The 22856-nt window shown below is 44.0% G+C and overlaps 1 protein-coding gene across 2 annotated transcripts in view; it reads left to right on the top strand.

Moving 5' to 3' along the window:
- The window catches only part of PPP1R12B (protein phosphatase 1 regulatory subunit 12B), an 87160-nt gene that overhangs the window by 13773 nt on the left and 50531 nt on the right, over positions 1 to 22856 (top strand). The window lies entirely within an intron of this gene.

Genomic DNA, 22856 nt, shown 5'->3' with positions numbered 1-22856 from the left:
CCTGTGGTAAAACTCTATGACGTATTGACTGGATATGCAATAAATGCCTAATTGTGGGGTCTTGAGCACTATCGGTGAGCTATTATATTGCAAGTGCACAGGGTGAGCACTATCACTGAGGTGTTGATATCACATGTGCACATGGTAAGCACTATTAGTGAGCCATCACATGTGTGCAGGGCTAGAACTATAAGTGAGCTACTGTATTACACATGTACATGCTAGCACTATCACTGAGCTGTTGGTATCGCATGTGTACATGGTAAGCACTATTAGTGAGCCATCACATGTACACAGGACTAGCACTATCAGTGAGCTACTGTATTACACATGTACATGCTAGCACTATCACTGAGGTGTTGTATCACATGTGTACATGGTAAGCACTATTAGTGAGCCATGACACGTACACAGGACTAACACTATAAGTGAGCTACTGTATTACACATGTACATGCTAGCACTATCACTGAGGTGTTGTATCACATGTGTACATGGTAAGCACTATTAGTGAGCCATCACACGTACACAGGACTAACACTATAAGTGAGCTACTGTATTACACATCTACATGTTAGCACTATGACTGAGCTGTTGGTATCGCATGTGTACATGGTAAGCACTATTAGTGAGCCATCACATGTGTACAGGACTAGCACTATAAGTGAGCTACTGTATTACACATCTTCTACATGCTAGCACTATCACTGAGCTGTTGTATCACATGTGTACATGGTAAGCACTATTAGTGAGCCATCACATGTACACAAGACTAGCACTATAAGTGAGCTACTGTATTACACATCTTCTACATGCTAGCACTATCACTGAGCTGTTGTATCACATGTGTACATGGTAAGCACTATTAGTGAGCCATCACATGTACACAAGACTAGCACTATAAGTGAGCTACTGTATTACACATCTTCTACATACTAGCACTATCACTGAGCTGTTGTATCACATGTGTACATGGTAAGCACTATTAGTGAGCCATCACATGTACACAGGACTAGAACTATAAGTGAGCTACTGTATTACACATGTACATGTTAGCACTATCACTGAGCTGTTGTATCACATGTGTACATGGTAAGCACTATTAGTGAGCCATCACACGTACACAGGACTAACACTATAAGTGAGCTACTGTATTACACATCTACATGTTAGCACTATCACTGAGGTGTTGGTATCACATGTGTACATGGTAAACACTATTAGTGAGCCATAACATGTGTACAGGGCTAGCACTATAAGTGAGCAACTGTATTACACATCTTCTACATGCTAGCACTATCACTGAGCTGTTGGTATCACATGTGTACATGGTAAGCACTATTAGTGAGCCATCACACGTACACAGGACTAACACTATAAGTGAGCTACTGTATTACACATCTACATGTTAGCACTATCACTGAGCTGTTGTATCACGTGTACATGGTAAGCACTATTAGTGAGCTATCACATGTACACAGGACTAGCACTATAAGTGAGCTACTGTAATACACATCTACATGTTAGCACTATCACTGAGCTGTTGTATCACATGTGTACATGGTAAGCACTATTAGTGAGCCATCACATGTGTACAGGGCTAGAACTATAAGTGAGCTACTGTATTACACATCTACATGCTAGCACTATCACTGAGCTGTTGTATCACATGTGTACATGGTAAGCACTATTAGTGAGCCATCACATGTACACAGGACTAGCACTATAAGTGAGCTACTGTATTACACATCTACATGCTAGCACTATCACTGAGCTGTTGTATCACATGTGTACATGGTAAGCACTATTAGTGAGCCATCACACGTACACAGGACTAACACTATAAGTGAGCTACTGTATTACACATCTACATGTTAGCACTATCACTGAGGTGTTGGTATCACATGTGTACATGGTAAGCACTATTAGTGAGCCATCACATGTGTACAGGGCTAGAACTATAAGTGAGCTACTGTATTACACATGTACATGCTAGCACTATCACTGAGCTGTTGTATCACATGTGTACATGGTAAGCACTATTAGTGAGCCATCACATGTACACATGACTAGCACTATAAGTGAGCTACTGTATTACACATCTACATGCTAGCACTATCACTGAGGTGTTGGTATCACATGTGTACATGGTAAGCACTATCAGTGAGTTATCACACGTACACAGGACTAGCACTATCAGTACACATGTACATGCTAGCACTATCACTGAGGTGTACAGGGCTAGCACTATCGGTGAGCTATCACATGTACATAGGACTAGCACTATCGGTGAGCCATCACACGTACATAGGACTAGCACTATCAGTGAGCTACTGTATTACACATGTACATGCTAGCACTATCACTGAGGTGTTGATATCACATGTGTACATGGTAAGCACTATCAGTGAGCTAGTGTGTCACATCTGCACAGGGCGAGCACTATCACTATATTGAATTACACTTCATTGAACCATGCACAGTTAAAACCTTATATGAGCCGTTGTTGCCAAGGTACACAGACAGAATTCACATTGTATGGTAGTGGTAGGTTATGTACTCTGTGCTGTGCCTTCCATACTATTTTTATTCCCTGGCTCATACGGCTCATCTCTGTTTTATCCTAATATGGAATTACAAGCAGAGTCTTGCACAAAATGCATTCTGGAGGCTGCTCTGCTGCTAATGGCTCTGCTTTTCTTCTAACAGGACACAGCTGTTCAGGGTCCGGGGAACAGTAGATCTTCTTAAAGTCAGAGGGGCACATTTATCAAGTTCACCTATTTTTGGCCCAAAAATTAGACTTGTGTATTTAATTTGGCTGCCTTTGTTTTACTAAGTATTTATTAAAAGTCATACAGCAGTTGATGAATTAAACCAGGCGTGTTTTTATTAGTCTGCCCTCTGGTGGTTGTTTTTCAGTTAGAGAGGTTTATATTCACTTAGACTGGTCTCATTCATTTGCTCACCAAAAAAGTCACATCTTTGCAAAAAAGTGGCACTTCACCACTGAAAACAGAAGGAGAAATGTAAGTCGGCACTGGGGTGGAGTAGAAATTGTGACAAATTCAGAAGAAAAAAATTGTACACCTACAAAAGTTATAAAATTTCTGAGTTATGCTACTTTCACACTTGCGTTCGGAGCGGATCCGTCTGGTGTCTGCACAGACGGATCCGCTCCTATAATGCAGACGATGGGATCCGTTCAGAACGGATCAGTCTGCATTATAGTCTCGAAGAAATTCTAAGTGTGAAAGTAGCTTCAGACGGATCCGTCCAGACTTTACACTGAAAGTCAATGGGGGACAGATCCATTTGAAATTTGAGCCATATTGTGTCACCTTCAAAAAGGATCCGTCCCCATTGACTTCCATTGTAAGTCTGGACGGATCCATTTGGCTCTGCACGGCCAGGCGGACACCAAACCGCTGCAAGCAGCGTTCAGGTGTCCGCCTGCTAAGCGGAGCGGAGGGCAAACGCTGCCAGACTGATGCATTGTGAGAGTATCCGCATCCACTCAGAATGCATTAGGGCTGGATGGAAGCGTTCGGGGCCGCTTGTGAGAGCCTTCAAACGGAACTCACAAGCGGAACCCCGAACGCAAGTGTGAAAGTAGCCTTAGTCAAAAAAAATCTAAATATTCGAACAAGGCTCAAAAGCCTCTAAAACAGACGCAATTTCAGCAGTAAATGCAACAAAAAGTAAGACTGTTTAAAACAGCATTTTTTTGGGGTAAAAACAGGCGCAAACACAGTATAATATGTGCCCCAAAGTGTAATTGTAATCACAAGACATATGCACTTTAAATACCTACATCATTGCTTATAAAGGGTTAAACCAACTATTAGGCACCCAAACCACTACTTCTGCATCCACGATTCGAAGGGCTCATGCATACAAACGTGTTTTCTTTCCGTGTCTGTTCCGTTTTTGTTTTGCAGACTGTATACAGAACCATTAATTTCAATGGTTCTGCCAAAAAAACGGAAGTTACTCCGTGTGCATTCCGTATGTCCGTATTTCCTTTCCGCAAAAAAAAAATAGAACATGTCCTACTATTGTCTGTATTACAGACAAGGATAGGACTGTTTTATTAGGGGCCAGCGGTTCCGTTCCGCAAAATACGGAATGCACATGGACGTCCGTGTTTTTTGCTGACTGCAAAATACATACGGTCGTGTGCATGAGCCCTAAGGCTGCTGGCACAGTGCATTTCTGACATGCATTCAGGATGCAGTTTTAAATTTAGCCAGTTTAGCAGCCTCATTAACCCCTGGTGTTCTGCATTGTGGGAAAGATTTAATTAATTTCAGCTAGCTACAATAAAAACTGCATCCAGAACTGCACTGTGCGCCAGCGCCCTGAAAGAATTAAATAGGCAGTTCACATTGCTCTCATTTAAAGACACTTGGAAGGATATCTAATGATAAGTTACACGTAGGAAATAGGTCTGGAAATTTTTTGAAAATTAACGTGCTTAATTAAGAAATTTGATACCTTTATAAATAAATGGGTACGAGCAAGAACGGTCGATATGCTCAGGTGCTCTGATGTATAAAAAAACAAACCTCCTATTATAGATAGGTGGTGGAATGATGAATCACTGTGGGAGCGGGGGTGGTCGTGGGTGAATCTGTGGGAAAAATACTCTCCCTAGATGACCCTATGGAACTATGTCCTCTGATGGTGGAGACACCCTGCCCCTGTACCTAGGCCTAGATGTGGCCCTAGTGATGCCCTACTTAGTGAAGCTGGATTGGGAAATATTGATCCAGTGAAAAAAAACAAAAAATAATAAATCTAATATAAATAATATAAAGACACAAGCCCAACGTGTTTCGGCTGCATACAGCAGCTCATCAGGAGGTGATGACAGTGTAGTAAATGTAGGGAATAAAGAAAGCGAAAAGATGGTGCTAAAAGAATGAGATGGTACTTAGCTCCTTGGCATACTTGATGGCGCTGTATATACAGATATGTACCTCTTGTCCGTATGTACGATGGACTCAGACAGAGGGGGGCCCTGTAGAAGGTACAGCTGGTATGCTCTCAGCATCAGGCCTCATGCACACTACTGTATGTATTTTGTGGTCCGCAAAATATACGGATGATGTATGTGTGCATTCTGTATTTTGCGGAACGGAACAGCTGGCCCCTAATAGAACACAAACCATTGACATTTGTAAGGGTACTTTCACACTTGCGTTTTTCTTTTCCGGTATTGAGTTCCACCACAGGAGCTCAATACCGGAAAAAAAATGATCAGTTTTATCCTAATGCATTCTGAATGGAGAGCAATCCGTTCAGGATGTCTTCAGTTTAGTCACTGTACGGTTTTCAGACGCAGCACGCTACAGTTTTCTCTCCGGCCAAAAATACTGATCACTTGCCGGAATGCAGAATCTGGCATTAATTTACATTGAAGTGTATTAGTGCAGGAGTCGGCATTAAGGCCTCTTTCACACGGGCGTCAGTTTTTTTGCCCGGATAAGAGGCGGGTGCGTTGCGGGAAAATGCGCGATTTTTCCACGCGAGTGCAAAACATTGTCATGCGTTTTGCACTCGCGTGAGAAAAATCGTGCATGTTTGGTACCCAAATCCGAACTTCTTCACAGAAGTTCGGGTTTGGGATCAGTGTTCTGTAGATTGTATTATTTTCCCTTATAACATGGTTATAAGGGAAAATAATAGCATTCTGAATACAGAATGCATAGTAAGAGAGCGCTAGAGGGGTTAAAAATTTTTTTTTTTAACTCACCTTAGTCCACTTGATCGCGAAGCCCGGCATCTCCTTGTGTCTCCTTTGTTGACTAGGACCTGTGGTGAGCATTAAATACAGGTAAAGGACCTTTGATGACGTCACTCCGGTCATCACATGGTCTTTTACCATGGTAAATCACCATGGTAAAAGATCATGTGACATACCATGTGATGACCAGAGTGATGTCATCAAAGGTCCTTTACCTGTATTTAAAGCTCACCACAGGTCCTAGTCAACAAAGGAGACGCAAGGAGATGCCGGGCTTCGCGATCAAGTGGACTAAGGTGAGTTAATTTTTTTTTTTTTAACCCTTCTAGCGCTCTTTTACTATGCATTCTGTATTCAGAATGCTATTATTTTCCCTTATAACCATGCGTGGCGCACACTGCCACCAATGTATTAAAACAATAGAGGGAGGAAGGGGGGGGGCGCACACTGCCACCAATGTTAATGCAATAGAGGGAGGGAGGGGGGGCCGCACACTGTGCCACCAATGCTATTATTACATTAGAGGGAGGGAGGGGGGGGGGGGGTGGGGGCCGCACTGGCCACCAATGAAATTTAAACTGGGGAGGGAGGGGGGTCTGCCCCCTGCTGCCTGGCAGCCCCGGATCTCTTACAGGGGGCTATGATACGCACAATTAACCCCTTCAGATGCAGCACCTGAGGGGTTAATTGTACGGATCACAGCCCCCTGTAAGAGATCCGGGGCTGCCAGGCAGCAGGGGGCAGTCATGTACACAGTTCGTTGTATATTCTAACTAGAAGCGTCCCCATCACCATGGGAACGCCTCTGTGTTAGAATATACTGTCGGATCTGCGTTTTCAGGAAGTGAAAACTCAGCTCTGAAAAAGCTTTTATTCAGACGGATGTTCGGATCCGTCTGTATGAAAGTAAGCTACGGCCAGGGATCACGGACACGGATGCCAATCTTGTGTGCATCAGTGTTCTTTCACGGACCCATTGACTTGAATGGGTCCGTGAACCGTTGTCCGTCAAAAAAATAGGACAGGTCATATTTTTTTGATGGACAGGATACTTGGATCACGGTCTCGGCTGCAAAACGGTGCATTTTCCGATTTTTCCACGGACCCATTGAAAGTCCGCGAAAAAATACTGAAAACGGCACAACGGCCACGGATGCACACAACGGTCGTGTGCATGAGGCCTCAGGCTGAGTTCACACCGGTGAGATTTCCGCACGGTGCAATGCGTGAGGTGAATGCTTTGCACCCGCACTGTATCCGAACCCATTCATTTCTATGGGGCTGTGCACATGAGTGGTGATTTTCACGCATCACTTGTGCGTTGCGTGAAAAACGCACATGCTCTATATTGTGCGTCTTACACGCAACGCAGGCCCCATAGAAGTGAATGGGGCTGCGTGAAAATAGCAAGCATCCGCAAGCAAGTGCGGATGTGGTGCGATTTTCACGTATTGTTGCTAGGAGACGATTGGGATGGGGACCCGATCATTATTATTTTCCCTTATAACATGGTTGTAAGAGAAAATAATAGCATTCTGAATACAGAATGCATAGTACAATAGGGCTGGTCGGGTTAAAAAATATAATAATAATAATTTAACTCACCTTAATCCACTTGTTCGCACAGCCAGCATCTCTTCTGTCTTCTGTGAGGTAAAGGACCTGTGATGACATCACTGCGCTCATCTCATGGTCCGTCACATGATCCATCACCATGGAGATGCATCATGTCATGGACCATGTGATGAGTGCAGTGACGTCACCACAGTTCCTTTACCTCACAGATGAAGACAGAAGAGATGCTGGCTGTGCGAGCAAGTGGATTAAGGGGAGTAAAAAAAAATTTTTAACCCCTATGCATTGTGCATTCAGAATGCTATTATTTTCCCTTATAACCTTGTTATAAGGGGAAAATAATACAATCTACACAACACCTAACCCAAACCTGAACTTCAGTGAAGAAGTTCGGGTCTGGGTAGCACATTAATTTTTTTATCACGCGGGTGCAAAACACATTGCACCCGCGCGATAAAAACTGAACAACGGAACGCAATCGCAGTCAAAACTGACTGCAATTGCGTACCTACTCGCGTGGGTTTTCGGCAACACACCCGGGACACATCCTGAACAAATCCGTCACGCCCGTGTGAACTCAGCCTTAGGCCCCATGCACACGGCCGTGTTTCCCAGCCGTGTGCGGGCTGTGGAACCGCGGCCTGGATCCCTCCTGAGAGCAGGAGCGCACGGCGTCACTGGTTGCTATGACGCCGTGCGCTCCCTGCTGCCGGCACAGTACAGTAATACACTGGTATAGATCATACCAGTGTATTACTGTACTGTGCCGGCAGCAGGGAGCGCACGGCGTCATAGCAACCAGTGACGCCGTGCGCTCCTGCTCTCAGGAGGGATCCAGGCCGCGGTTCCACGGCCCGCACACAGCTGGGAAACACGGCCGTGTGCATGGGGCCTTACAGTTATAGAATGTATTGGATAACACTGACATAATGCTGCCTATTTTCTGACATATTTACGTAGGTGCGCCTGATTTAGTCATAAAAACTGTCTAATTTCTACTCCACTCCAGGTCTGGTGTACTTTTCTGCCTCTGTTTTGAGTGATGAGGTGCACCACATTTTGCCTACTTTCATGGAGACGTGCCTTATTTTAGCTAATTTGTGCTACATTTTCATGCACATACTAATTAGACCTGTCTTAGTGAATTTGAGCCTGTCTTACAAGAAAACAACCACTAGATGTCAGACTTAAAAGACAAAATAAAAACCTGATTTATTAAGGGATAATAAATGAGAAGCAAACTGAAGACTGGTGTTGCCAATAGGCCGCCTCAATGCTGCTGGCTGGGTACATACCAATCTGGTGCTCTCAGCATTAATTGATGCAAGGAGCACCAGGTACTTATGCATCTGGCTAATGGTTGTGGGTGCCATCCTGAACTCAACTGTATCGCCATCCTCAGGATGGGGATAGAATTAAATATTTTGTGATGAACTATGGTATTTGGTTCTGCTTGGGCAGTATTTGGGTCCTGCCTACTTCTGTTGTCTCTGCCTACTTCTGCTGTCTCTGCCTACTTGTTTTGAATTTGCCCTCTGTCAATTTGGACATGGGGAGACATTTATGTTTATTTCCAGGGCCACTTTAACTTCCCAGTCCACCCATGAACACATCTCCCATTCACTTCAATTTAAAGCTGGATTCAAAAATAGAGTTCTCCAATAGTATTTTAGATTTTTGCAAAAAAAAACAAAAAACTGTGGCCAGATATTATAAACTAACTTAAAATTTACACCCTACATTTGAGAGGTGTAGTGTTTTTCCCCATAGGCTTCTCTATAGGACTTCCACATTTTTTGTAAACTAAGGCCTCATGCACATGGCCGTTGTTTGGGTCCGCATCCAAACCGCCGTTTCGTTGGCTCGGATGCAGACCCATTCATTTCAATGGGGCCGCAAAAGATGCAGACAGCACTCCGTGTGCTGTCCGCATCTGTGGCTCCGTTCTGTGGCAACTGTTTTTGCAAATTTTATGTTTACAACTTTTTAAATATCACTGTGACAAAATGTTGTCACAAGTGCTGTTTCTACCGCCACTCTCACCACTACCACTTTCCGAAAAGGGGAATTTGGAAGGGAGGGAAAGGGCCAGTAGGCCCAGCACTCTTATCTTAATTTATGCCAGTTTTCTGGGGTAAATTAAGACAGAAATCTATGGCAGCTCCATGCTGCCATGCATTTCTGTTTAGGCGTACAAACTGCCAGAGGATGTGCCTAATATATGATGAGGCCTATACATCATCATAAATTAGGCGCATCCTCCAGCAGCGCAGGGAGATATCATAGACAGGTGTAAAATGTCAGTCCATGGTAATCCCCCCCTTGTGCCAAATTGTTGGCACACAATTCTCTTATAAAGTAAGCCAACCAATAGGTGGTATAAAGTTTGTCAAACTTGAGCCACAGTGATGAATGTGGTGCTTTTCTAGTGTGTCTAGCCTAAAGAGGTAATGTACCAGAAAAGTACAGTGATTTCCACAGTTTTGCCAGATTTATAATTTCAACTTTTCAACATTGCAAAAAAAGTCACCAGTGTACCCCAGTCTCCGCATGGAAACTGACAGAACCTTTGTAATAAATATGACTAGAATTTGGACTTAAAAATCCATAGTCATTTCATGCAACAAATATAACCAACTAGCAGAAGGACCCGGCTTTGCACGGGTAGATTTAATCTATTTCATTTAATGTTTGTCTGTGTTGTTAAAAGATAGACAATATCCACGATAACAGTGATATCTACAGTACCCCGCCCCTTTAACAGTGACCTCCACAGCGGCCAGCCGCCTTAACAGTGACATCCACAGCGCCCTCCCCTTTAACAGAGACCTCCACAGCGGCCAGCCCCCTTAACAGTAACATCAACAGCGCCCTCCCCTTTAACAGTGACCTCCACAGCGGCCAGCCCCCTTAACAGTAACATCAACAGCACCCCTCCCCTTTAGGTCTCCATTCACACATCCGCAATTCCATTCCGCATTTTGTGGAACGGAATTGCTGACCCATACATTTCTATGGGGCCGCACTTTCTCCTACTATAACCAAGTGACCGAACATACCGGAGGACATAGCGACAGAACAGAGTGGTGCCCAGGGATAATAGTAAGTGCAGTGAGATCCCTGGGCGCCGCTTTATATATCATGATACTTAGTTCACAAATTTTTGCCAGATGAAAGGTCCTCTTTATGGCAGCAGGTTCAGCTGACATACTGATGTATGTGGGAAGTTCCCGACTCTTCCCGACTGATGTTGACTGGAAAGACAAAGGTCGGGTGAAGTGAATATTTTTGCCCAATCCTTTTGTTCTCCAGGGAGATAAGCCACTGCCAGAGGTGTCTGGCAGCACCTTTCTCCTCTCTCCTCATTGAATACAGATACACATTCAGTCGATGTGTATGTGGGGGTTGGGAGGGATAGCTGTTGGCCGAACGCTTGGCCGATGGCTATTAGATGTGCATATGTATTTACACTAATTGGTGAAATGCTCATCTGTGTACATCTTTATCTTGGCTTATCAAGAGAACAATAGAGCTGTAATTTGTCATACTGGTATCCTGATTCTACACATACTCATTATAATGGTATTACCTTACAGATAACATGTTTCTCTCAAAACAGTAAACTGACAATAGACTAAATGTTTCTATGTGAGTTTTTAATATTTGTGTTGACTACTACAGACGGATAATAGTTAGCAAAAAAAAAATCTATAATAGCAAAAAAAATATTAGGTGAATATTGAGTTAAAAATATCAATTTCTGATGAGTGTACCTTTAAACTGGTTAAAAGGGATTTTCCACCCTTTGGACACTGATGAGTGATGATCTATCCTTCAGATTGGCTATCAATATCAGATGGGGATCTGACATCCACACCAATCAGTTGTTTTTGGTAGTTGATGGTGTAGGGAAAAAACTGTGTAGTTGGCGTGCCAGTATTTTTTCTAATACCTGAATTTTCTTGTTGGAATTTTCATAAAAATAAAACCTAATCACATGTGGGATACCATATATACAGTTATACCATACTGTGGAGTGCATAATAAATTAGCTAGAATTCACATATGAACATCAAAGAGTTATTTTAGTTTTTGGTGAATGACTATGCCTAGTATAAACAATTTTGGTGCTCTAATAGTAAAAGGGGTTCTCTGGGATTTACATATTAATGATCTATCCCCAAGATACTTCATCAATGTGAGATTGGCAGGTGACTAACTCCTGAGACCCCCACCGATCAGCTGTTTGAGAAGGCAGCAGCGCTTCCGTGAGTGCAGCGGCCTCCTCACAGCACTGTACATTGTATATAGTGTATGCAGGGACAGTGCAAGGATCTTTGCCGCCCTAGGCAAAGATCCATTTTGCCTGCCCCCTCATGTCACTCACTCACTGACAGACACACACTAACAGACACACATACACTCACTGACAGACAGAGATACACTCACTGACAGACAGACAGACAGACACTCACTGAATGACGTACACAGAAACTCACTGACAGACACACATACACTCACTGACAGACAGACACACACTCACTCACTGACAGACATACACCTACCCACTGAAACACACACACGGAAACTCACTGACAGACACTCACTCACTGGCAGACAAACACACACATATAATCACTGACAAACACACACACACTTACTGACTGACCGACAGACATCCACACTCACTGACGTACACTCACTCACTGACATACACACACAGACACTCAATGACAGACACACATACATTTACTGACAGAAAGACAGACATTCACTCACTGACAAACATACATATACTCACTGACAAACACACAGACACTTACTGATCGACAGACATCCACACTCACTGACGTACACTCACTCACTGACATACACACACAGACACTCAATGACAGACACACATACATTTACTGACAGAAAGACAGACATACATACATTCACTCACTGACATAAATACACAGGCAGACACTCAGTCAAACACTTAAACACTCGCCTCCCTGGGGTCCAGTGTGGTGCAGCTCCTCAGGGAGGAGTGGGGAGCTTCTAGAACAGCCTCCCTTGCCTCCTCTCCTCCGGTAATTTACTGGCAGAGCAGGCACCTGCCATCAGGGTAAGCAGATGCCTGCTCTGCCATATTTAAGAAGGACCTCTACCTCCTGGCCCCCCTGTAACGGTGCTGGGGGTGGCTCAAGAGCCACTCGTCCTGTCGCCCAGGGCTGCAGCCCCAGTCAGGGGGAGCCTACCAGGGCGCCCTCAGCAGGTCGGCTCCCTAGGCGAACGCCAAGTTTGCCTATATGGTTGCGCCGGCCCTGAGTGTATATGTAAATCTCAGAGAACCCTTTACCAGCAATATAGACTGCACTGATTTCACAATGCTATAATATTTATTGCTGTTTTAATGTAATAGTAGCAAGAAGAGAAGTCTTGAGGATCTACCTTTACATTGAGCAGCACAACCGCCAACTTTTTTTTTACACTGATTGAAAAGCGTCTTTCTTCTGTCTACATTCATATTCTAGTCATATCTGTGGTTAATCACATCCACTGTTCACTCTCTGACTCACATCATATCCATAACCTCCATGTACATAGAAAATCCATAGAAGCCTCTTGCCACCTACTGGTTTTAATGTTGACAGGCAAGTTTGAATACAAGTTTTTCTTAAACTGTAACTAATATACTTTACTAACTAACTTTATTCACTTTTATAAAAAGAGAAAAAAAAAACAGGCTCTGAAGTTGTCTCTTTTTAATGCTCTAATTGAACGTTGCTAAGAAAAAAACGTCTTTAGATTACCTCTAATTTTCCTGCTGTTGAATATATATACAGTGTCGGACTGGGATGCCTAGGGCCCACCAGTAAAATTTATTTTGGGGGCCAACCGTACAAATACATTAAAATATAATAAATAATCTAACAAGTTTTTTATATGAACAGAGGTTGGTTGAGGTGCTGTACATTGAATATATGTATGTGGTGTAGTAAGTCTACTGTGTTATGTGCCATATGTGCAGGGGGTGAGAGACTAGGGGCCCACCTTCCTCAGGGGCCCACCAGGGGGATTCCCCTGTACCCCTGTGGGCCAGTCCAAACCTGTGTGTGTGTGTGTGTGTATATATATATATATATATATATATGATAAAAACGGGCAGCACTCCAATAGTGACAAAGTTAAAATCTTTTATTCACCCATGTGGAAAGAAAGCAACGTTTCAGCTCAACAATAGAGCCTTTCTCATTGTTGAGCCGAAACTTCGCTGTCTTTCCACATGGGTGAATAATAGTTTTTTACTTTTTCACTATTGGAGTGCTGCCCGTTTTTATCTTTTGTATTGTGGGGCTGTGCTGGTCCCCTGTTTGGGCATAGCACCCGCATTTTGGTAGGACGGTGCTGCCGCTTTTTTATTTATATTTTATGTTATATATATATACACACACACACACACACACAGACACACACACAGTTATGTGCAAAGTAATAGTGTATTTAAAACAAATGCTCGTTCCTCATAATAGCATTTATTTCCATATACACAAAGCTACTGGGAGCACCGTACATTCAATTCCAAATGAAAACATGAAGAAAATAGCCATTTGTAAACTGAAAATGAAGAAAAAGTTATAATAGAATGTTCAAAAAACAGCAGTGTTTGCATTTTCAGTTACAACCTGGAATATTTCCACTATAAACTAAGATTTGTTTACAGATTTAGCTTTTCTGTTAATTTAGTTTTTTTTTAAGCTTTTTTCTTTACTGAAATAATATTTAGTTGTAAAGCAGTTATCAGAAATAAAGGTTATACATCTCTGTGTGGCATGGAGCAAGGGCTAAAAACCAGCAGGTACAACATTTGCCGCCCTCCTTACTTAAATAAGGGCCATAATTTACTCCTGTTTCTTCACAGAATGAAGACCTCATTAATTGAACTCCACACTGCTAATAATTTGAACACCCCCCTTTCATTGAATGAGTCAATTATACCCAATTAGCAGCGTGCATGTCATAACTGATGATTCTGTTAGCTGCCCATTACTGGGTTAATATATATATGATATATTAGCAGAAGGACCCGGCTTCACACAGGTATATTTCATCTATTTCATTTAATGATGATTGTGTGTGTTGTTAAAAGATATCGACAGTTTTTCCCCATAACAATGACATTTACAGCACCCCGCCCCCTTAACAGTGACCTCCACAGCCCCTCACCCCTAACACTGACCCCCCCCCCCCCACAGTGATCCGTCTCCTTAAAATGGGACCTCCACAGCAGCCCACCCCTTAACTTTGACCTTCACAGCAGCTGGCCCCTTTAACAGTGAGTTCCACAGCACCCCACCCCCTTGACAGTGACCTCCACCGGTGCCTGCCCCTTAACACTGACCATTGGTTACAGTCCCATTAACTGTGACCTCCACCATTCCTGGCCCCCTTAACACAGACCTCCACAGCGACTGCCCCCTCAACAGTAACCGCCACAGTGACTTCCACAGTACCCTGCTATCTTAACAGTAACCTCACAGTACCCCGCGGCCATAACAGTGACCTCCACAGTGCCCGCCCCTTTAACAGTGACCTCCAGAGTGGCCTACCCCCTTAACAGTAACATCCACAGCGCCCTCCCCTTTTACAGTGACCTCCGTAGTGGCCGTCCCTTTATTTGCACCCCGTTTCGTTAACAGTAATTTCCACAATAAGCCGCCCCTTAACAGTGACCTCCACAGAGCTCTGTTCCCTTAAAGTGACCCCCACAACACCCCGCCCCCTTAACAGTGACTTCTACAGCACCCCGCCCCTTAACACTGACTTCCATAGCAGACTGTCCCCTTAACTGTGACCTCCACCATTCCCTGCCCCCTTAACAGAGATCTCCACAGCACCCACCCCTTTAACAGTGATGTCCACAGCATCCCACCCCTTTACAGTGACCTCCGCAGCAGCCCTCCCCTTTAAAAATGACCTCTACAGTGGCCGCCCATTTATTAGTGACCTCCACAGTACCCCATCTCCTTAACAGTGATTTCCACAGCACCCCGCCAGCTTAACAGTGGCTTCTACAGCAATCTGCCCCTTAACACTAACCTCCATAGAGGACAGTCCCCTAACTGTGACCACCACAGCAGCCTGCCCCCTTAACAGTGACCTCCATTGCAGCCCTCCTCTTTGAAAGTGACCTCTACAGCGGCCGTCCATTTATTAGTGACCTCCACAGTACCCCATCTCCTTAGCAGTGATTTCCACAGCACCCCGCCAGCTTAACAGTGGCCTCTACAGCAATCTGCCCCTTAACACTAACCTCCATAATGGACCGTCCCCTTAACTGTGACCTCCACAGCTCTCTGCTCCTTTAGCAGTGTCATCCACAGCGCCCTGCCCCTTTAAAGCTGACCTACAGCAGTGAAGAAAAATTGCTGGGTTGTTATAGAAATCTGGTGTAAATCTGTGTGTATGTGGAGATTAAGGGCCTGCGAGCTTCTATTGGCTGATACGGGTCATGTGACCATGTGTATGGCAGTTGGGATATGAGGAGACAGACCTGCAGGCTTCTATTGGCTAATGGTCATGTGATGTCCCATATTTGCGTAATTTGGGGGGGAATATCTCAGGAACAGTACATCCTAGAGAGCTGAGACCCGGTCTAGAACCTTCCCGGACACCTGAAGTACCTGTGTGCCAAATGTCGTGATTGTAAATGCGACGGTGAGGATTCCTTTAGCGAACATACATACACACACACATTCAGCTTTATATATGAGATACACTGTATATGTATCTGTCCCTATATACAGTAAATCTCTTTCTCCTGGCTTTTCAGTGACTGTCATAGCTGATGACTCACAGCCCAGTTCTCTATCTTGAAGCGCATCCCAGCATCTAGTTAGTTAAATGTTTGCGGGTCACATGCGTTCCACTGGGCCGCAGCTCCATACATGCGCTGTCCGGCTCCATCTCGACGTGCTCCGTTACATCATTACGCGCTGTGTATGTGCAGTGAGTTGGCGTGGAGGGATGGCGCCGTACATCATGGTGCTGTCGCACCCGATTGGTTGGAGCACAGGTGTCCACAATCCAGGTACCTTACTCACTAATGTTACTAGTATATATACCCTGCTATTTCATTCTTTCATACCTCCTGACGAAGCCGCTGAGGTGAACGTGCGTCGAGGTCCTGCGCTTAGGGCTATTACATCCATCCGGGTATTGTAATGTCTTCAGGTAAAGTACAAACCAAAAGTTTGGACACACCTTCTCATTCAAAGAGTTTTCTTTATTTTCATGACTATGAAAATTTTAGATTCACACTGAAGGCATCAAAACTATGAATTAACACGTGGAATTATATACATAACAAAAAAGTGTGAAACAACTGAAAATATGGCATATTCTAGGTTCTTCAAAGTAGACACCTTTTGCTTTGATTACTGCTTTGCACACTCTTGGTATTCTCTTGATGAGCTTCAAGAGGTAGTCACCTGAAATGGTCTTCCAACAGTCTTGAAGGAGTTTCCAGAGATGCTTAGCACTTGTTGGCCATTTTGCCTTCACTCTGCGGTCCAGCTCCCCCCAAACCATCTCGATTGGGTTCAGGCCCGGTGACTATGGAGGCCAGGTCATCTGGCGCAGCACCCCATCACTCTCCTTCATGGTCAAATAGCCCTTACACAGCCTGGAGGTGTGTTTGGGGTCATTGTCCTGTTAAAAAAATAAATGATGGTCCAACTAAACGCAAACCGGATGGAATAGCATGCCGCTGCAAGATGCTGTGGTAGCCATGCTGGTTCAGTATGCCTTCAATTTTGAATAAATCCCCAACAGTGTCACCAGCAAAGTACCCCCACACCATCACACCTCCTCCTCCATGCTTCATGGTGGGAACCAGGCATGTAGAGTCCATCTGTTCACCTTTTCTGCGTCGCACAAAGACACGGTGGTTGGAACCAAAGATCTCAAATTTGGACTCATCAGACCAAAGCACAGATTTCCACTGGTCTAATGTCCATTGCTTGTGTTCTTCAGCCCAAACAAGTCTCTTCTGCTTGTTGCCTGTCCTTAGCAGTGGTTTCCTAGCAGATATTCTACCATGAAGGCCTGATTCACACAGTCTCCTCTTAACAGTTGTTCTAGAGATGTGTCTGCTGCTATAACTCTGTGTGGCATTGACCTGGTCTCTAATCTGAGCTGCTGTTAACCTGCGATTTCTGAGGCTGATGACTTGGATGAACTTATCCTCCGCAGCAGAGGTGACTCTTGGTCTTCCTTTCCTGGGGCGGTCCGCACGTGAGCCAGTTTCTTTGTAGCGCTTGATGGTTTTTGTGGCTGCACTTGGGGACACTTTCAAGGCAAGAAATCCCACTTATTAAACCTGACAGGGCACACCTGTGAAGTGAAAACCATTTCAGGTGACTACCTTTTGAAGCTCATCAAGAGAATTCCAAGAGTGTGCAAAGCAGTAATCAAAGCAAAAGGTGGCTACTTTGAAGAACCTAGAATATTACATATTTTCAGTTGTTTCACACTTTTTTGTTATGTATATAATTCCACATGTGTTAATTCATAGTTTTGATGCCTTCAGTGTGAATCTACAATTTTCATAGTCATGACAATAAAGAAAACTCTTTGAATGAGGAGGTGTGTCCAAACTTTTGGTCTGTACTGTACGTCCCAGGACAAATGTGTCTATTGAGACACCATTATAGACACTGCCATATACAGCATCCATATTAGGCCTATGTTATTAATCAGGTCATATATACAGTGCTGTCCATAATTATTCATACCCCTGGCAAATTTTGATTTAAAGTTACTTTTATTAAACCAGCAAGTAATTTTTTGATGGGAAATGACATAGCTGTCTCCCAAAAGATAATAAGACGATGTACAAGAGGCATTATTGTGGAAAAAAAAAAAAAAATTCACAGCTTTTCTTTACATTTGAGCAAAAGATACAAGATGTTCTGCACTGTGGAAAATCTCAGAGGACGTGGTCGGAAGCCAAATATTTTGGACTGGACACTTTTTGCTCAAATGTAAATAAAAGGCGGAGAAAGTTTTTTCCACAATAATGCCTCTTGTACATCGTCTAATTATCTTTTGGGAGACACCTATGTCATTTCCCGTCAAAAAATTACTTGCTGGTTGAATAAAAGTAACTTTAAGTCAAAATTTGCCAGGGGTATGAATAATTATGGGCAGCACTGTATATAATATTGTGTGCTGTGTTTAGATTGGACTGTGGATATTTTGGTACCGGGCACCATATATATATATAAATATATGTTGCTTGCGGTTGCCATGGACTTAGGCTGTGGATTGCATTAACATCCATGACATTTTCTTTGAGATAATTGTATTATACTATGCAATTTTCCATTGGGGTGTGTATATCAATGTACACCACACGGACCTGGTACCCGGTGTGAGACAGTGACAGGTCTCACGCAGGTTAGAGGAAAGGAAGGGGTGGATAGTGCGGTCCACACCCCTATTCCACCACAGGTGAGGCAAGCTGGAGGTAATAAGGCTGGCATAAAGCACCTCCCAGGGTGTCAGCAAGGGGGAAGTGTTGTCTTGGGACAGAGACTGTGACAGAGGCCTGGAGGCTCTGTGAGTGTGGTCTCAGCCAGGCAAGGCTGAGGGGCCACGAGGCTGGGTGGTAGCCTGTAGTTGGGGGACGTAGCCTAGCGACGCCTGGGAGGGTCGCAGGGCCATAGTCAGGCAGACTACTGAGCCCAAATCCCCCATAAGAAACAGTTAACTGGAGATAGTGGGCGTACTGTGCTCTGTACAGCCAGGAGGCTGTGGGACATTGGCTGACAAAGCCGCATGAGTTCACAGGGTGTGAACTCTGACCTAGGTGAGTCAGAAAACTTTGTGTTTAGTTAGAGCCTGGACAGGCGAGTGTTTATTATTTTGTCATTTTGTTGTTGCTGGTGTTGCACAATAAATGCAATGTTTAGACATTATATACGTGTCTGGTGAAGTAACCTGTGAGAATGACCCCCGGAGAAGAGCTAAACCCCCACACCGGTAAAGCTACTTTCACTTTAGCGTTCGGGGCTCCGCTTGTGAGTTCCGTTTGAAGGCTCTCACAAGCGGCCCTGAACGGATCCGTCCAGCCCTAATGCATTCTGAGTGGATGCGCATGCACTCAGAATGAATCAGTCTGGCACCGTCTGTCCTCCGCTCCGCTCAGTCTGCCTGGCTGTGCGGAGGCAAACGGATCCATCCAGATTTACAATGGAAGTCAATGGGGGCGGATCCGTTCGAAGGTGACACAATATGGCTCATTTTTCAAACGGATCCGCCCCCCATTGACTTAAAGTCTGGACGGATCCGTCTGAATACAAATTGTACTTAGACTTTTTTAGTAAAATATAATGCAGACGGTTCCGTCTGAACGGATACCATTGTTTGCATTATAGGAGCGGATCCGTCTGTACAAATACCAGACGGATCCGCTCCAAACGCAAGTGTGAAAGTCGCCTTAGTGCTTATTAGCCTTATGGGGATACATGACAGTCTAGTGGAATATATGCCCTTTTCTTTTCTGTATACTTTTTCCACCTTGCCCTTTCTCTTTATATTTTATATATAATAAAGTTATATGAATTCGGATATATTATCTCCACTGGCTTTTTTGTTATGATATTGTATGTTATTCCAGGTGGAACTTTGTGCTGTTAATTATAGTCAGAGGTTTTTTGTAGGTTTATTAGTTAGTTAATGAGCCTGGTTTGATAGAGAAAAGCTGGACTGTCAACAATAAGTGCTAACTGTAAGTGTACAGTCGTGGCCAAAAGTTCTGAGAATGACACAAATATTAGTTTTCACAAAGTTTGCTGCTAAACTGCTTTTAGATCTTTGTTTCAGTTGTTTCTGTGATGTAGTGAAATATAATTACTTCATACGTTTCAAAGGCTTTTATCGACAATTACATGACATTTATGCAAAGAGTTAGTATTTGCAGTGTTGGCCCTTCTTTTTCAGGACCTCTGCAATTCGACTGGGCATGCTCTCAATCAACTTCTGGGCCAATTCCTGACTGATAGCAACCCATTCTTTCATAATCACTTCTTGGAGTTTGTCAGAATTAGTGGGTTTTTGTTTGTTCACCCACCTCTTGAGGATTGACCACAAGTTCTCAATGGGATTAAGATCTGGGGAGTTTCCAGGCCATGGACCCAAAATGTCAACGTTTTGGTCCCCGAGCCACTTAGTTATCACTTTTGTCTTATGGCACGGTGCTCCATCGTGCTGGAAAATGCATTGTTCTTCCCCAAACTGTTGTTGGATTGTTGGAAGAAGTTGCTGTTGGAGGGTGTTTTGGTACCATTCTTTATTCATGGCTGTGTTTTTGGGCAAAATTGTGAGTGAGCCCACTCCCTTGGATGAGAAGCAACCCCACACATGAATGGTCTCAATGGTCTCATGGATGCTTTACTGTTGACATGACACAGGACTGATGATAGCGCTCACCTTTTCTTCTCCGGACAAGCCTTTTTCCTGATGCCCCAAACAATCGTAAAGAGGCTTCATCGGAGAATATGACTTTGCCCCAGTCCTCAGCAGTCCATTCACCATATTTTCTGCAGAAGATCAATCTGTCCCTGATGGTTTTTTTTGGAGAGAAGTGGCTTCTTTGCTGCCCTTCTTGACACCAGTCCATCTTCCAAACGTCTTCGCCTCACTGTGCGTGCAGATGCGCTCACACCTGCCTGCTGCCATTCCTGAGCAAGCTCTGCACTGGTGGCACTCCGATCCCGCAGCTGAATCCTCTTTAGGAGACAATCCTGGCGCTTGCTGGACTTTCTTGGATGCCCTGAAGCCTTCTTAACAAGAATTGAACCTCTTTCCTTGAAGTTCTTGATGATCCTATAAATTGTTGATTGAGGTGCAATCTTAGTAGCCACAATATCCTTGCGCGTGAAGCCATTTGTATGCAACGCAATGATGGCTGCACGCGTTTCTTTGCAGGTCACCATGGTTAACAATGGAAGAACAATGATTTCAAGCATCACCCTCCTTTTAACAGGCCAAGTCTGCCATTTTAACCCAATCAGCCTGACATAATGATCTCCAGCCATGTGCTCGTCAACATTCTCACCTGAGTTAACAAAATGATTACTGAAATGATCTCAGCAGGTCCTTTAATGACAGCAATGAAATGCAGTGGAAAGGTTTTTGGGATTAAGTTAATTTTCATGGCAAAGAAGGACTATGCAATTCATCTGATCACTCTTCATAACATTCTGGAGTATATGCAAATTGCTATTATAAAAACTTAAGCAGCAACTTTTCCAATTTCCAATATTTATGTAATTCTCAAAACTTTTGGCCATGACTGTACAAGTCAGGAAGAGAGTTGCATATATGTTTGGCGGCAGCAGAAAGTACAGAAGTTTCAGGCTCAGGAGCCTTCCTCTGCATGTAATGGAGAGCTATCTTCAGCGAATACAGTGCATGCTGAAGACTGATTAGAGCATTGCTAAGGGTACTTTCACACTTGCGTTGTTGGATTCCGGCAGGCAGTTCCGTCGCTGAAACTGCCTGCCGGATCCGGAAATCCGTATGCAAATGGATAGCATTTGTAGGCGGATCCGGCTGCGGATCCGTCTCACAAATGCAATGCAATACCAGATCCGTCTCTCTGGTGTCATCCGGAAAAAACGGGTCCGGCATTTAGGCTACAGGGACACAACCGTATGTGTTTTGCGATCTGAAAAAAATTAAAACTGCATGACATCTGTATGCCATCCGTTTTTTGTGTGGATCCATTGTAACAATGCCTAAAACGGACAAGAATAGGACATGCTCTATTTTTTTTGTGGGGCTACGGAACGGAAATACTGATGCGGACAGCACACTGTGTGCTGTCTGCGGATAGAATGCGAACCCATTCATTTTAATGGGTCTGCAAAAAATGCAAACAAAAAACTGAACGGACATGGAAACAAACAAGGTTTGTGTGCATGTAGCCTTAGATTGGTAGGGGTACAACTGTTGGCAACCCATTGGAATAGCTATTTGCAAGAAATGCAGCACTCGGATTAGTGCTGCAGCGTTCTCACACGCTCAGCGGTGGCCATTCCTGCTATTGCAGCACAGGCCCATTTACTTGAACAGGACTGAGCTGCACATAGGCCAGGTGACCCACGAACGTGACATCACTGGCCTAGAAAGAGGCTTCAGCACTCACCGGAGCACCATAGCGTCTTCAAACAGATGATTGGTGGGGGTTCAGGGTTCAAACAACCACCAATCTTTTATCAGTCACATGGCCTATGCACACCTCAGTTAAAGGGGTTATCAAGTGATAGATTGATGGTCTATCATTAGGAGAGGTAGGCCATTAATATCAGATTGGTGGGGGGTCCAAGTTCCAGCTCTTTGAAGGCTCAGTGCTTTATTTTGCAGATTGGTTCTATTCACCTGATTGGCACAAGCTGTAATACCAGGCACAGCTGCTACTAGAAGTACATAGCTGGGACTAATGTACAATGAAGGTGATGCAGCTCCTTCCAACAGATGAC

Source organism: Bufo gargarizans, chromosome 3, assembly GCF_014858855.1.
Source record: "Bufo gargarizans isolate SCDJY-AF-19 chromosome 3, ASM1485885v1, whole genome shotgun sequence".
Taxonomy (NCBI): domain Eukaryota; kingdom Metazoa; phylum Chordata; class Amphibia; order Anura; family Bufonidae; genus Bufo; species Bufo gargarizans.
This window is presented reverse-complemented; position numbering and strand designations above follow the sequence as displayed.